Source organism: Kogia breviceps, chromosome 13 (genome assembly GCF_026419965.1).
Source record: "Kogia breviceps isolate mKogBre1 chromosome 13, mKogBre1 haplotype 1, whole genome shotgun sequence".
In the NCBI taxonomy this organism is placed as follows: Eukaryota; Metazoa; Chordata; class Mammalia; order Artiodactyla; family Physeteridae; genus Kogia; species Kogia breviceps.
In genome coordinates, this window is record NC_081322.1 from 2,576,561 (window position 1) to 2,590,352 (window position 13,792).

General features: G+C 39.5%; 1 long non-coding RNA gene across 1 annotated transcript in view; it reads left to right on the forward strand.

The window, feature by feature from the left end:
- The window catches only part of LOC131768119 (uncharacterized), a 358,014-nt gene that overhangs the window by 290,292 nt on the left and 53,930 nt on the right, over positions 1–13,792 (forward strand). The window contains exon 7 of the long non-coding RNA XR_010836178.1: positions 7,967–8,044. This is a non-coding gene — a long non-coding RNA (uncharacterized lncRNA). The remainder of the gene's footprint in view (positions 1–7,966; positions 8,045–13,792) is intronic.

Genomic DNA, 13,792 nt, shown 5'->3' on the forward strand with positions numbered 1-13,792 from the left:
AGATGCTTTAGAGGAAAAACTGGGCATTTTCTTCCTTCAGTTAATATCTTGCTTATTGGGCCAATATCCAAAGGAGGGAGAGAAATAGAGTTGTCGCTAAATTAATAGTTTTAGGGGTTCTGGGAAGTATGTTTTCTGCCTTCCCCCTTTATCAGAATGCTACCCCTACCCAAATGTGTGCGTGCACGCACACACACACACACACACACACACACACACCCCACACACTCTGTCCTGGTCTTGTTGTAATAGCACATCATGATGTTTTAGGAGGTATTGAATAATTCACACAACTCAAGAAAAATGATAGTACATTAAACTATCTGTATAACCAGAATAATTTTTTGGCTTAGTTTGTTTGGTGATTAAAAATGGTATTTTTCTCCTTAAGGGAGAAACTTTTAAAAAATAGAAAGAAGGGGGCTTCCCTGGTGGCGCAGTGGTTGAGAGTCCACCTGCCGATGCAGGGGACGCGGGTTCCCGCCCCAGTCCGGGAAGATCCCACATGCCGCGGAGCAGCTGGGCCTGCGCATCTGGGCCTGCGCGTCCGGGGCCTGTGCTCCGCAACGGGAGAGGCCACAACAGTGAGAGGTCCGTGTACAGCAAAAAAAAAAAAAGAGACCTGTGAGTGCCGTGTCATAGCTGTGGACACAAGCCCCCCCACCCATCGACTTTAAATGACCATCTTCCACTCCCACCCCCATTTTTGTCACAACACCCTTCTGGTTCTCACAGCCACAAGATGCAAGGATCTTGGGATAAGCTATGAGTAGAACTTGCACCATACAAATGTAGTATAGGGGTGGCCTTAAGAAATTCAATGAGTGATTTTCTTCTCTTCAGTAAGAGATTTAGCAGATGCCTTGGGCACAGAAGAAACATGTTTGTCTAGTGCTGGGAAGGTTCACAGAAGTGGTGTTCCTTAATTATAGAAGAACAGGGGCACCAGACACCATTGCAACTGTTCCAAGAATAAGGAATAGCTCTAAAGCTATTCCTAACTTTACAAATAATTCTTTGAACAACCGAAACCACTCGGGGCCTTAATGACCTGGGAGAGCCTGTAATGGGGCAGAGCAAGCCAGGGTGGGATATGAAGACCACCAGCATTTACATTCTGGGTACAGGGGTCACTCTTGTGGGACTAAGAAAGTGAACCCCTCACTCTGGACTAGTGTCCCTCGACGAGAACGACCCTCAGCCTTACTTTCAGTTCCATTTTGTCCATTGTGAAATGTGCCTCTCCCACAGTTCAACATCCTCTTTTGCATCTGACTCTTCCGCTGGCTGCTTACAATACACCTTTGACATCCTAGGAAAGGTACATGGTTGCTAGCTTTACTTCAGCCTGGCGTTCGTGACATTACCTGCCACAATTTTGAATAAATGGCGATATAATGAGGCAAGAGTGTTTGAATGAAGTTGAAATGGAACAAATAAACAGGACTTTGGGAAGATATGTCTTTCTTCTACATTAAGAGAAACATCATAAAGGCTAATATGTAACTTGGCATTGAAAGTCTCAAATGTCGTGTGGACACACCTCTAAATCTTGTCAGACCAATAAGCAAATAACTTTTATTGACATAAGTCAAAAAAAAAGGCTCAAACTTTGAGTCCTCTCCATATGTGTTGAGCAGAGGATTGTTTTTATTGTAAAATGCTAATAATGTTAATAAATTATTCAATATTTGATCACTTATGCTACTCAATGCTCTAAGTAATTATTAAGAAGTAATAATATACCCAAATATTGGTTAACTAGTCTCTTACAATAACCGTAAGAGGTAACTGTTACTTTTCCAGAAGCAAGTTTCATCTAACATTTCTTTGTGAATTAGATTGTTTTCTATATCCTAATTTCTTGATCATTTTCTTTTTCTAGCATAAAAAAACACACACCTTTGTATGCAGTATATGTGTATATTTTAAAGGTGCTTCATCATAGATGTACATAGTCATAAATCCCAGTTGGACTTGCTGTTACACATATAAAGCAAGTAGAAAATAAATAAAATTTTCATTTCTTTTTTTGGAAAATTCCCAAAACTCATCCTGCCACGTGTACAGAGCTGTCAGTACAGTTGCAAATAAACTTTTCATTAAATGATGGGTTAAATACTTTGAAAGATCATTGCCATCATCTATAAGCAGCTTACAGAGACAAGCAAATATATTATATGTAAACTCCGTCTAAATCCGGGGAAAATAGGGGAATGTTTGGTCTGATTGGCTTAAGGAGGACCCAAACCGTCACGTACTCGAAATATTTTCACCGGGGCCGAAACATTTGACATCATGTCAATTACGGAGTCATGTCTTTTGAAAGCTTCTGTTATCTCTGAGCTTTCTAAAGAAACTTGCTTGGCGGCATCACTTCACATCTTGATGTAGTCACTTGCCAGATTTGGTAGCTGTTTTCCAGCAGAGGGCCGGTCCTTGAGCTCATGAGCCACACAGTTTGTTCATTTTCCAAACATTTATTGAACACCTGGTATATTCTGGACGTATTCCTCAATGAGCTTATAACCATATAAATAAAATCTTGCAGTATGAGAGAACAAAATTACAAGATGGGTAAAGAAAGGTCACGTTTTATACGGGGTTAGAATATAAAGTAAACATTTAAGGCAAAGCATTTAATGTAGTCAAAATTATCCTTGAAAATCCCCAAAGAAGCTATCAGCTTGGAGGCTTACATACTATTTCTCAATGACTCTAAACCAGCCTGCTTTTCGTCAAGCATTTAGAAAAGATTGTTGTTTTTTTTCAGTTGGGTATCAGATGAAGCAGTTGGCTTGCATCAGCCACTAGGTTTTATGAAATAAGCCTGTTTTAAAAGTTGCATGAGCGATGCAGGTTGCCCTGCCTATGATAGACACATAGGAGCAGACCAACAAAGGAGAGCAAATGCAAGCCTTCCCTGTCCCTGACGCTGTGGGGGTTATACCTGTAGACAGAATGGCTGATGGTTCACTTACTTTCATTATCTCAACTTTCTCATTTGATTGAATGCATGTAACAGAATGTGGGTAAATTAAAGATATGGATGAGGCACTGTCCAGTGGAAACTCATAGTGGATAATCTAGGAAGCTTCTTAATCAGAGGGGATGCTTGACCTGCACTTCGAAAGATACGTAGCAATTTAATAGATTGCTAATGTGGAAATTCCAGGCAGCAAATAGCATGAGCAAGGTCATGAAAGACAGTTTCTGGTGCATTGAGGAGACTTGAAGTAGTTCTCTGTGGCAAGAGGGTGTAGCTACAAAGAAGCCAGATTCTGAGCAAGTTTCTTCTTGGGTGAAGTCAGAGAAATCCTTTTAACAGCAGAAGGAAGGGTGAGTGGTGGGAAGATAAGAACAGAAGCAAGGATGACAGACCAAGGGGACATTAGGCAGCGACAGCTGAGGGAACTAACTGGGCTCCAGAGATTTTTCCCAGGAAATTTCCTAGTCCTAGAATGGGGGCCAGACACCCACCTCAGTGTTCTTTCCAATTCACCACACTGCGTCTTCCATTGCTTTTCCCTTTATGTCAGCCCCAGTTCTTCTTAATGAAGTATTATATATACAATTATATGTGTATATATATATTCTCTCCATATATATTGTTTTTCTTTTTTTTTTTTTTTCCTCAACTGATTTCCACAGATTCTTTTTGGTCCTTCGAGGTTGCAATGAGAATGACTGTTTTCTGTCTATCACTTATATAAAGCCTCAAAGGATCAGTTGATCTTTTTTTTTTTTTTTTAGGTCACTAGGAGCTCCCTCATTGTCCAAACACATACTCTAAACTTCAAGTTTATTTATTTTTCAAATGAGTATTATTTATTATTATGTTGTTTTCTTTTTTTTTTTTTTTTTTTTTTTTCCGGCTGCACCACGCGGCACTCAGGATCTTAGGGACCAGGGATCGAACCCGTGCCCCCTGCAGTGGAAGCGCAGAGTCTTAACCACTGGACCGCCAGGGAAATCTCCTATTTATTATTAAGTTAGCTTTTTATAATTATTATTTTTTAAAATGTTTTAGTCAAGGAGAGGTCATTGGCTCTCACTCAGGCTATTAGCGTGACTCTCTGTAAACACATTTTGTTATGCACAAAGTGGTGTTTTAGTTTGGGCACGATATCACCCAAAAAAACAATGTTCAAATGATATATACAAGTTTTCATTTTTGCCATCTTTGCCAGCTCTGGGTGTTATGATGCCAGTCTGGTAGGAAACAGGAGCCGCCTTAGTCTAATTTGCATTCTCTTCTTATGATAATGTTTATCATATTTCCACGTTGATCACCCTTGACTTTCTACTTTCACAGCATATTCATCTTCTTAGCCATTTTTACTGGAGTATTTACCTTTTTTTCACACTGAGTTGTAACAACTCCTTATGTAAAATAAATGACCATTATCTTTAGACTTTGTTTCGATTATCTTGGTCAAACTTATCATTTGCCTTTAGGTTTTTATGTTCCTTTAAGGTATATGGGGTTGTGGGTTTTATGTAATTAATTTATTATTTTTCCCTTTTTACTTCTGTCTTTTATGTTATACCTTTTCCCAGCTGAAGATTATACAACTCTAGAAAAAAATTGTTTCTTTTCTTGTTTGGTATTTCACACTCCATTCTTTAATCCTTTGGAATTGATTTCAGCCTGGAGAGTGAGGTAGAAATGTAACCTTTTCTTTTCACTGGTTGTGACAGACACCGGGACACAGCGTGAGCGGCCACCTTGAAAAGGAAACTTGCTGCTCTGCTGCGAGGGCTGTGGTTAGCTGCCAGCCTCCAACTGTTAGGCCCTCCAGAGCCCACCTCTGCTTTCAAGCCAAGGTCACAGTTTCCTTGGGCTGGCCCCTGGCCAGGGACCAGGCCGGGCAGCTGTAGAAGGCCTGGCTTTTTCCAGTCAATGAGGGACTCCCCCAGTGCTGTGATGCTCCACCCCTCGCTTTGCACTGCCATCGGGTCAGGTCTGCTTCAAGCTCTGACAGCTCACCCTGCGCAGCCTGCTTCCTCCCTTTTACCTTCCCAAGTGTTAGTCTCCAGGAAACTTTTGTCCTTCTAAAAATCCATCTCAGTGTCTGCTTCCCAGAGAGTCCAACCAATCAATACTCTGGTTTACCAGTTAACTATTTCCACATCCTTAGTCAGAAATAACTCCTAACAAGTAAGGAGACACGTCTCCTCCTTGGTTTTTATTCAATGGCACTGATCTATTCATGTGCTCTTTTGCTGGTTTTACAGTTTAAATTACTAATTAATTAATTAAGAAATTAGCATAGCATATAAGAATATATATATATATATACCACCTATGTATGAATATGTATGTGTATATGTGTATATATTCAGAGAGAAAGAAAGAGAAAGAGAAACTCAGTCTGAAGCAAGTTCTTTATGACTATTTCCCTACGTTGCCTAATCCTTCCAAATAACATTTAGACTCACTCAATCAAATTCAAAAAGACTTTTGAGCTCTTGCTTTCTCTATCCAGGAAAACATGTGTTTCCTTTACTCACACCTACATTCTATTTCACCTCAGTAGAATGTTGCAGACTGTAAATGCATGTACCGTTATCATTGAATTGATACCTAAGTCTTTTGCAGTTGTTTATGGCTATGGACTTATTTTTTTGTGTGTGGTTTGTTACCAGCATTAGAAAACCTACTGATTATGAATGTTGAGTTTTTAAATGATCCACATGGCAGAACTCCCCAAAGAATCCTAACAGTTTTTGCTTGATTTTCGTAGGTTTTCCATGTAGCAAAAGTCTTACCTACGCATATTACCAGTTAAGACAGCAGGGTTTATGTAGCCTCTGGGAAGCAGGACCACTGCAGGTTAACAGCAAAGCGATGCCCATGCAGAGGAGAGGGTGATGGCGATGGGACTGGAGGTGATGTGTGGGTCAGTGTGGCTACGTGCAGGTTGGGCAGGCTAGCAGTGGGGCGCTGGGGGGACAGCACAGGTGACTTTAAAGCAGTAGACAGGTGACGTTACGCATAGTTTGGGAGAAACAAGTGAGAGAGACACCTGAGACAGAAAGAAGGCAGAAATATGGGCAAAAGCATTAATTAGTGCTTTTTTTTTTTTTTTTTTTTTTTAAGAGAAACTCTTAGGAGATCAAGAGACCTCTCGTAAGAGGGACAGGGCTGCTGTGCTGCCATTTGGAATGTGGGGTAGTTGATCCAGCAAGTCCTCAGTGTGGCGTTTGGTTTTGGTTTTTGGTGCAGTGCGTGGCTAGTGGGATCTTAATTCCCTGACCCAGGGATTGAACCCGGGCCCTGGCAGGGAGAGCGCCGAGTCCTAACCACTGGGCCACCAGGGAGTTCCCCTCAGTGTGGTGTTAAGAGCGCACGTGATCTGGCACCAGGATGTCCCTCAGATCTCTTCACTGTCACTCTTCCCCGCATCCGTCCCCAAAGAGCCCGTGCTGTGCAGGTGCCTGAAGTGTTTGTACCCCAGGTAATCACAGGGCACATCCGCTCCTCAAGTGTCGCTGCTTCAGCAAATCAGACCCTCATCAATTCATCTGAAATAGAAACCTCAGTGCCCCTCTCTCTGTTGTAGGTATTTCATTTTAAATTTAGCACAACCAGCAATTATGTTACTTAATGGCTTGCCACCTTACTCACTAGAAGGTAAATTCCCCAAGTTCAAGGATTTCATCTGTTTCCTTCACTGTTCAATCACCACCACAGGATGGTACTATACTCAATTGTGGTTTTTTTTCATAATGTGACATTTTTAAAATTTATTTATTTTTAAACAATTAGACATTGGATTTTGTTTTATTATTATTGGAGTATACTTGCTTTACAATGTTGTGAACCTATTTGCAGGGCAGGAATAAAGACGCAGATGTAGAGAACAGACATGTGGACACGGGGAGGGGGGAAAGGGGAGGGTGGGAAGAATTGGGAGGTTAAGATTGGCACCTATACATGACCATGTGTAAATAGATAGCTAGGGGGAACCTGCTGTATAGCACAGGGAGATCAGCTCGGGGCTCTGTGATCTAGATGGGTGAGATTGAGGGATTGGGGGGGATGGGAGGGAGGTCCAAGAGGGCGGGAACTAACACAAAATTGTACTTTTTGAATAAGGAAATGAAAGGGCACATGATTAACCTGAGCTAGGTGATATTGTAGTTGCTCTATTATCCTAAGTGTTCTTTTGTTTATCAAAAAGGTTATTTAATATTATCAAATACCATTTTGTAATCTTGCATGATGATCTGCTCTTTTTTCTCTTTCGCCCTCTTTATATGATACACTGTGTTAATATACTCTCAAGTATTAAATCAACCATGCATTTCAAGAAGAAACCATGTTTGGTCACACTATATTAATTTTTAAAATACTATTTTGAGTCCCAGTTTAGCAATACTATATTTTATTTAGGATTTCCTCATCTATATTCATAAGTGTACCGGTTGGCAATTTAAATAGTACTTCATTTTTATCAATGTCAGGGTTATTCTAGCTTCAAAAAGGTATTGCAAAACTTTCTACCTTTTTTAATGTTTCTTAAATAGGTTTTCAAAAATTGCATTTTTATCAAACTAACACAAGTGCACAGACACAAATTTAGGGCTTTTCATAAAATTTTCCCATTTCCTTTTTCATTCCTCCTCTTCCTGAGTCTTCTTACCCAGAGGCAACCTCTTTTATCCATTTCTATTTCAGTTTCTCAAGATTTCCTGCATATCGCTGAATAATATTCCTTCGCTCACTAACTTAGACATTATCTATTGCCTGTTGAGGACTTTGCACTGACGTGACCTTCTATAGGGAATCTATAGAAGAACTTGATTTTGAGAATTTTTTTTCTCTCCCGTTCTCCAAACTACTGCTCTTTCCTCTGCTATAATTTTTCAGTTTGTGTCTCTCGGTCTTTCTCTTTCATGTTGTTGAAGCATCTCTTTTTTTCAGATTCTGATGATTGTGGATTATCCATTTATACTTTAGGAATAAAGCAACTGAGAGCTGAATGAGGCCTCGTGGATCTGGACAGTTTGTCAACGGACAGCAACTGCCTCAGAAAAGGTGGGCAGGGCTCCCTCAGCGGAACGGGGTGGTCCCCGAGGGCCAGAAAAAGAGGGCTTGAGGGCAAGAATATCAACCCTAAACCTGCCCTATTTCCCCCCAAAGAGCTGTACTATCATTTTTCCTTTTTCTCTCTTTTCTCTATCTCCCCTTCTCTCTCTCCTTTCTTCTCCTCTTTGTTTTTCCCTTTCTCTCTTCTCATTCTTTTTTCAGAAGCTTCACTTACAGTGATACCTGACTCCCAACTCCTCTGTGTGGACAGGTGATGGGGATGGAGGAAGGATCATTGAGTGGAGGAATCCATTTGTTCATATTTTGGGTTTCAATCAGTCTGGCTATAAATACCCCACGTGTGCCTGCTGGTCTCTGTTGCCCCTGCCAACCGTGAGCTTGAACCCTCTCTGCTCTCCCAGGCAGGTTGGCCTCTTTCCTGGCACTAACTGCCTCCGGCCAGTGTAATTCAGCTTTGCCCCACTGGTAAACACAGAATTCACTTTAATTCTTCTAGAAATGTGTTGAAAACCCTCATCTGCTTTTAGCTTTCCTACTATTTAGTGAGTAGCTTTAGGTGTATACCTTCTGCATTCCTTTATCACCATTTAATGTAATACCTGGATAAGGAGTAAGCTTATAAGGAAATATAGATGTATTTGTATATTATTCAGTCCCATGACTTGGCTTAGAAATGGAACCATTTTAGCCTGGAAATTATTTGTTCTCTCAAATCTGAAAGAAATTTGGAGGGGGTAAGAGAGTGTAGCAGTGAGAAGTGAGGCTATAAGAATTGGCTCTTCACCCATCCAACCTTAAAACCCATCCAGGACTGTACCATTATTTTGAAGCATTTATTCACAATATTTTTAAGTCTTTGATCTTCAGATTTTTTTTTTTTTTTTTTTTTTTTTTGCGGTACACGGGCCTCTCACTGTTGTGGCCTCTCCCGTCGCGGAGCACAGGCTCCGGACGCGCAGGCTCAGCGGCCACGGCTCACGGGCCCAGCCGCTCCGCGGCACGTGGGATCCTCCCGGACCGGGGCGCGAACCCGCGTCCCCCGCATCGGCAGGCGGACTCTCAACCAGTGCGCCACCAGGGAAGCCCCAGATCTTTTATTGGAGTATAGTTGCTTTTATTTATGTTTTCTTGAGCCAAAGTTGGTGATTTACATTTTACTAGAAAGTTCATCAATTTCTTTACTATTTTGAAGATTGAGAGTTAAGCATAATAACCTCTTTTTAAAATTTATTTTATTGAACTATAGCTGATTTACAATGTTGTGTTAATTTCTACTGTACAGCAACGTGATTCAGTTATACATATACATACATACATATATATACACATTCTTTTTTCATATTCTTTTTCACCATGATTTATCACAGGATATTGAATATAGTTCCCTATGCTATACAGAAGGACCTTGTTGTTTATCTATTCTATATATAACAGTTTGCATCTGCTAACCTCAAACTCCCAGTCCATCCCTCCCCCATGTCCCCTCCCCCTTGGCAACCACAATCCTGTTCTCTATGTCTGTGAGTCTGTTTCTGTTTCATAGATAAGTTCACTTGTGTCATATTTTAGATTCCACAGATAAGTGATATCATATGGTATTTGTCTTTGTCTGGCTTACTTCACTTTTTATGAAAGTTTTGAGAGCCATCTATGTTGCTGCAAATGGCATTATTTTGTTCTTTTTATGGCTGACTAATATTCCATTGTATATATTTATACCACATCTTCTTTATCCATTCATTTGTCAATGGACATTTAGGTTGAGCCTATATCTTAGCTATTGTGAATAGTGCTGCTGTGAACATTGGGGTGCATGTATCTTTTTGAATTATAGTTTTGTCCACATATATGCCCAGGAAGGGGATTGCTGGATCATATGGCAACTCTATTTTTAGGTTTTTAAGGCACCTCCATACTGTTTTCCATAGTGGCTGCACCAATTTTCATTCCCACCAACAGTGTAGGAAGGTTCTTAACAGGTATCTTTTGATTCAACATTATTTACAAAATCAGGCAGCCAGTCAGCAGGCTGTAGTTTTCTGACCCTTGTTCAAGAGACACTCTCTGAAAAATACAAACCAGACAAAAAATAGGCAAGATCTGAACAGGCACTATGTAGAAGATAATGTGCCATTAGCCAATAAGTATACAAACAGTTCAATCTCTCAAGTCACCAGAGAGTTTGGGATCAAATTCCCTCCCTGACAGCCCAGGAGGCCTTCAGGTACTTCTCCTAACAGGGCAGGAGGCAGCCATGCAAATGAGATCAGTGATGAGAGCATCTTGGGGCAGCTCTCCCCACCCAGAATGAGGGGGCCATCCCTGTCTACTCTTTATTTACATTAATAATATTCAGGACACTCCTTGGAGCCTCAGATACACTTAAAAACTGTATATCCTGCCGTTTAGCAAGTAAGAGAGGCAAGACTGCATCTGCTGAAATCACTGATATGATACAGAGAAAATTTCCAGACCATCCTTCCTGAAGGTTAAATTCTTTCTTCATGAGAGAAGAATTGGACAATGGGATCACAGAGCAGAGCAAAGAGATTTCCGAAGTCCTTTCTGCTTGGTCAGCTGTAATATGCTTCCTCTGAATATTGCTAATCTCAAACGTTTTATTTATTTGTTTGTTTGTTTATTTATTTATTTTAATATATCTTTATTAGAGTACAATTGCTTCACAAAACTGTGTTGGTTTCTGTGGTACAACAAAGTGAATCAGCCATATGCACACACATGTCCCCATATCCCCTCCCTCTTGAGCCTCCCTTCCACTCTCCCTATCCCACCCCTCTAGGTCATCGCAAAGCACCGAGCTGATCTCCCTGTCCTAGGTAGCAGTAGTGTATATGTGTCAATGCTATTCTCACTTTGCCCTAGCTTCCCCCTCCCACCCTGTGTCCTCAAGTCCATTCTCTATGTCTTAACTCTTTATTCCTGCCCTGCAACTAGGTTCATCAGTACCATTTTTTTTTTTTTTTAGATTCCATATATATGTGTTAGAATATGGTATTTATTTTTCTCTTTCTGACTTGCTTCACTCTGTATGACAGACTCTAGGTCCATCCACCTCACTACAAATAACTCAATTTCATTTCTTTTTATGGCTGAGTAATATGCCATTGTATATATGTGCCACATCTTCTTTATCCATTCATCTGTCAATGAACAGTTAGGTTGCTTCCATGTCCTGGCTATTGTAAATGATGCTGCAATGAACATTGTGGTACATGTCTCTTTTTGAATTATGGTTTTCTCAGGGTGTATGCCCAGTAGTGGGATTGCTGGGTCATATGGTTGTTCTATTTTTAGGCTTTTAAGGAACCTCCGTAGTGGCTGTATCTATTGACATTCCCACCAACAGTGCAGGAGTCTTCCATTTCAACACACCCTCTCCAGCATTTATTGTTTCTAGATTTTTTGATAATAGCCATTCTGACCTGTGTGAGGTGATACCTCATTGTAGTTTTTATTTCCATTTCTCTAACAATTAGTGATGTTGAGCATCTTTTCATGTGCTTCTTGGCCATCTGTATGTCTTCCTTGGTGAAATGTCTATTTAAGTCTTCTGCCCATTTTTTAATTGGATTGTTTGGTTTTTTGATATTGAGCTCCATGAGCTGTTTGTATATTTTGGAGATTAATCCTTTGTCTGTTGTTTCATTTGCAAATATTTTCTCCCATTCTGAGGGTTGTCTTTTTGTCTTGTTTATGGTTTCCTTTGTTGCACAAAATAACTTAAGTTTAATTAAGTCCCATTTGTTTATTTTTGTTTTTATTTCTGTTCCTCTAGGAGGTGGGTCAAAAAAGATTTTGCTGTGGTTTATGTCAAAGAGTGTTTTTCCTATGTTTTCTTCTAAGAGTTTTATAGTGTCTGGTCTTACATGTAGGTCTTTAATCCATTTGGAGTTTATTTTTGTGTATTGTGTTAGGGAGTGTTCTAATTTCATTCTTTTACATGTAGCTGTCCAGTTTTCCCAGCACCACTTATTGAAGAGGCTGTTCTTTCTCCATTGTATGTTCTTGCCTCCCTTGTCAAAAATTAGGTGGCCATATGTGTGTGGGTTTATCTCTGGAATTCTATCCTGTACCATTCATCTATATTTCTGTTTTTGTGCCAGTACCATACTGCCTAGATTACTGCAGCTTTGTGGTATAGTTTGAAGTCAGGGAGCCCGATTCCTCCCGCTCTGTTTTTCTTTCTCAACATTGCTTTGGCTATTCGGGGTCTTTTGTGTTTCCAAACAAACTGTAAAATTTTTTTGTTCTAATTCTGTGAAAAATGCCATTGGTAGTTTGATAGGGATTTCATTGAATCTGTAGATTGCGTTGGACAGTACAGTCATTTTCACAATATTGATTCTTCTAATCCAAGAACATGGTCTATTTCTCCGTCTGTTTATGTTATCTTTGATTTCTTTCATCAGTGTTTTATAGTTTTCTGAGTACACGTCTTTTGCGTCCTTAGGCAAGTTTATTCCTAGGTATTTTATTCTTTTTGTTGAGATGGTAAATGGGATTGTTTCCTTAATTTCTATTTCTGATTTTTTGTTGTTGGTGTATAGGAATGCAAGACATTTCTGTGCATTAATTTTGTATCCTGCAACATTACCAAATTCATTTATTAGCTCTAGTAGTTTTCTGGTGGCATCTTTAGGACTCTCTATGTATAGTATCATGTCATCTGCAAACAGTGACAGTTTTACTTCTTTTCTAATTTGTATTCCGTTTATTTCCTTTTCTTCTCTGATTGCTGTGGCTGGGACTTCCAAAACTATGTTGAATAAGAGTGGCAAGATTGGACGTCCTTGTCTTGTTCCTGATATTAGTGGAAATGCTTTCAGTTTTTCACCATTGAGTATGATGCTCGTTGTGGGTTTGTCATATATGGCCTTTATTATGTTGAGGCAGGTTCCCTCTATGCCCATTTTCTAGAGAGTTTTTATCATAAGTCGGTGTTGAATTTTGTCAAAAGCTTTTTCTGCATCTATTGAGATGATCATATATATGGTTTTTATTCCTTAATTTGTTAATATAGTGTATCACATTGATTGATTTGCATATATTGAAGAATGCTTGCATTCTTGGGATAAATCCCACTTGATCATGGTGTATGATCCTTTTAATGTATTGTTGGATTCTGTTTGCTAGTATTTTGTTCAGGATTTTTGCATCTGTATTCATCAGTGACATTGGTTTATAAGTTTCTTTTTTTGTGATATCTTTTCTGGTTTTGGTATCAGGGTGATGGTGGCTTCGTACAATTAATTTGGGAGTGCTTCTCCCTCTGCAATTTTTTGGAAGAGTTTGAGAAGGATCGCTGTTAGCTCTTCTCTAAATGTTTGATAGAATTCGCCTGTGAAGCCATCTGGTCCTTGAATTTTGTTTGTTGGAAGATTTTAAATTAAGCTTTCAATTTCATTACTTGTGATAGGTTTGTTTATATTTTCTGATTCTTCCTGGTTCAATCTAGGAAAACTGTACCTTTCCAAGAATTTGTCCATTTCTTTGTGGCTGTCCATTTTATTGGCATATAGTTGTTTGTAGAGGTCTCTTATAATCCTTTATATTTCTGTGGTGTCAGTTGTGATTTCTCCTTTTTCATTTCAATTTTCATTTCATTTCTAATTTTCATTTCTGATTTCTAATTTCATTTCATTTCATTTTGTTTTATTGATTTGCATACTCTCAATTTTTTTCTTGATGAGTCTGGGTAAGACTTTATCAATGTCC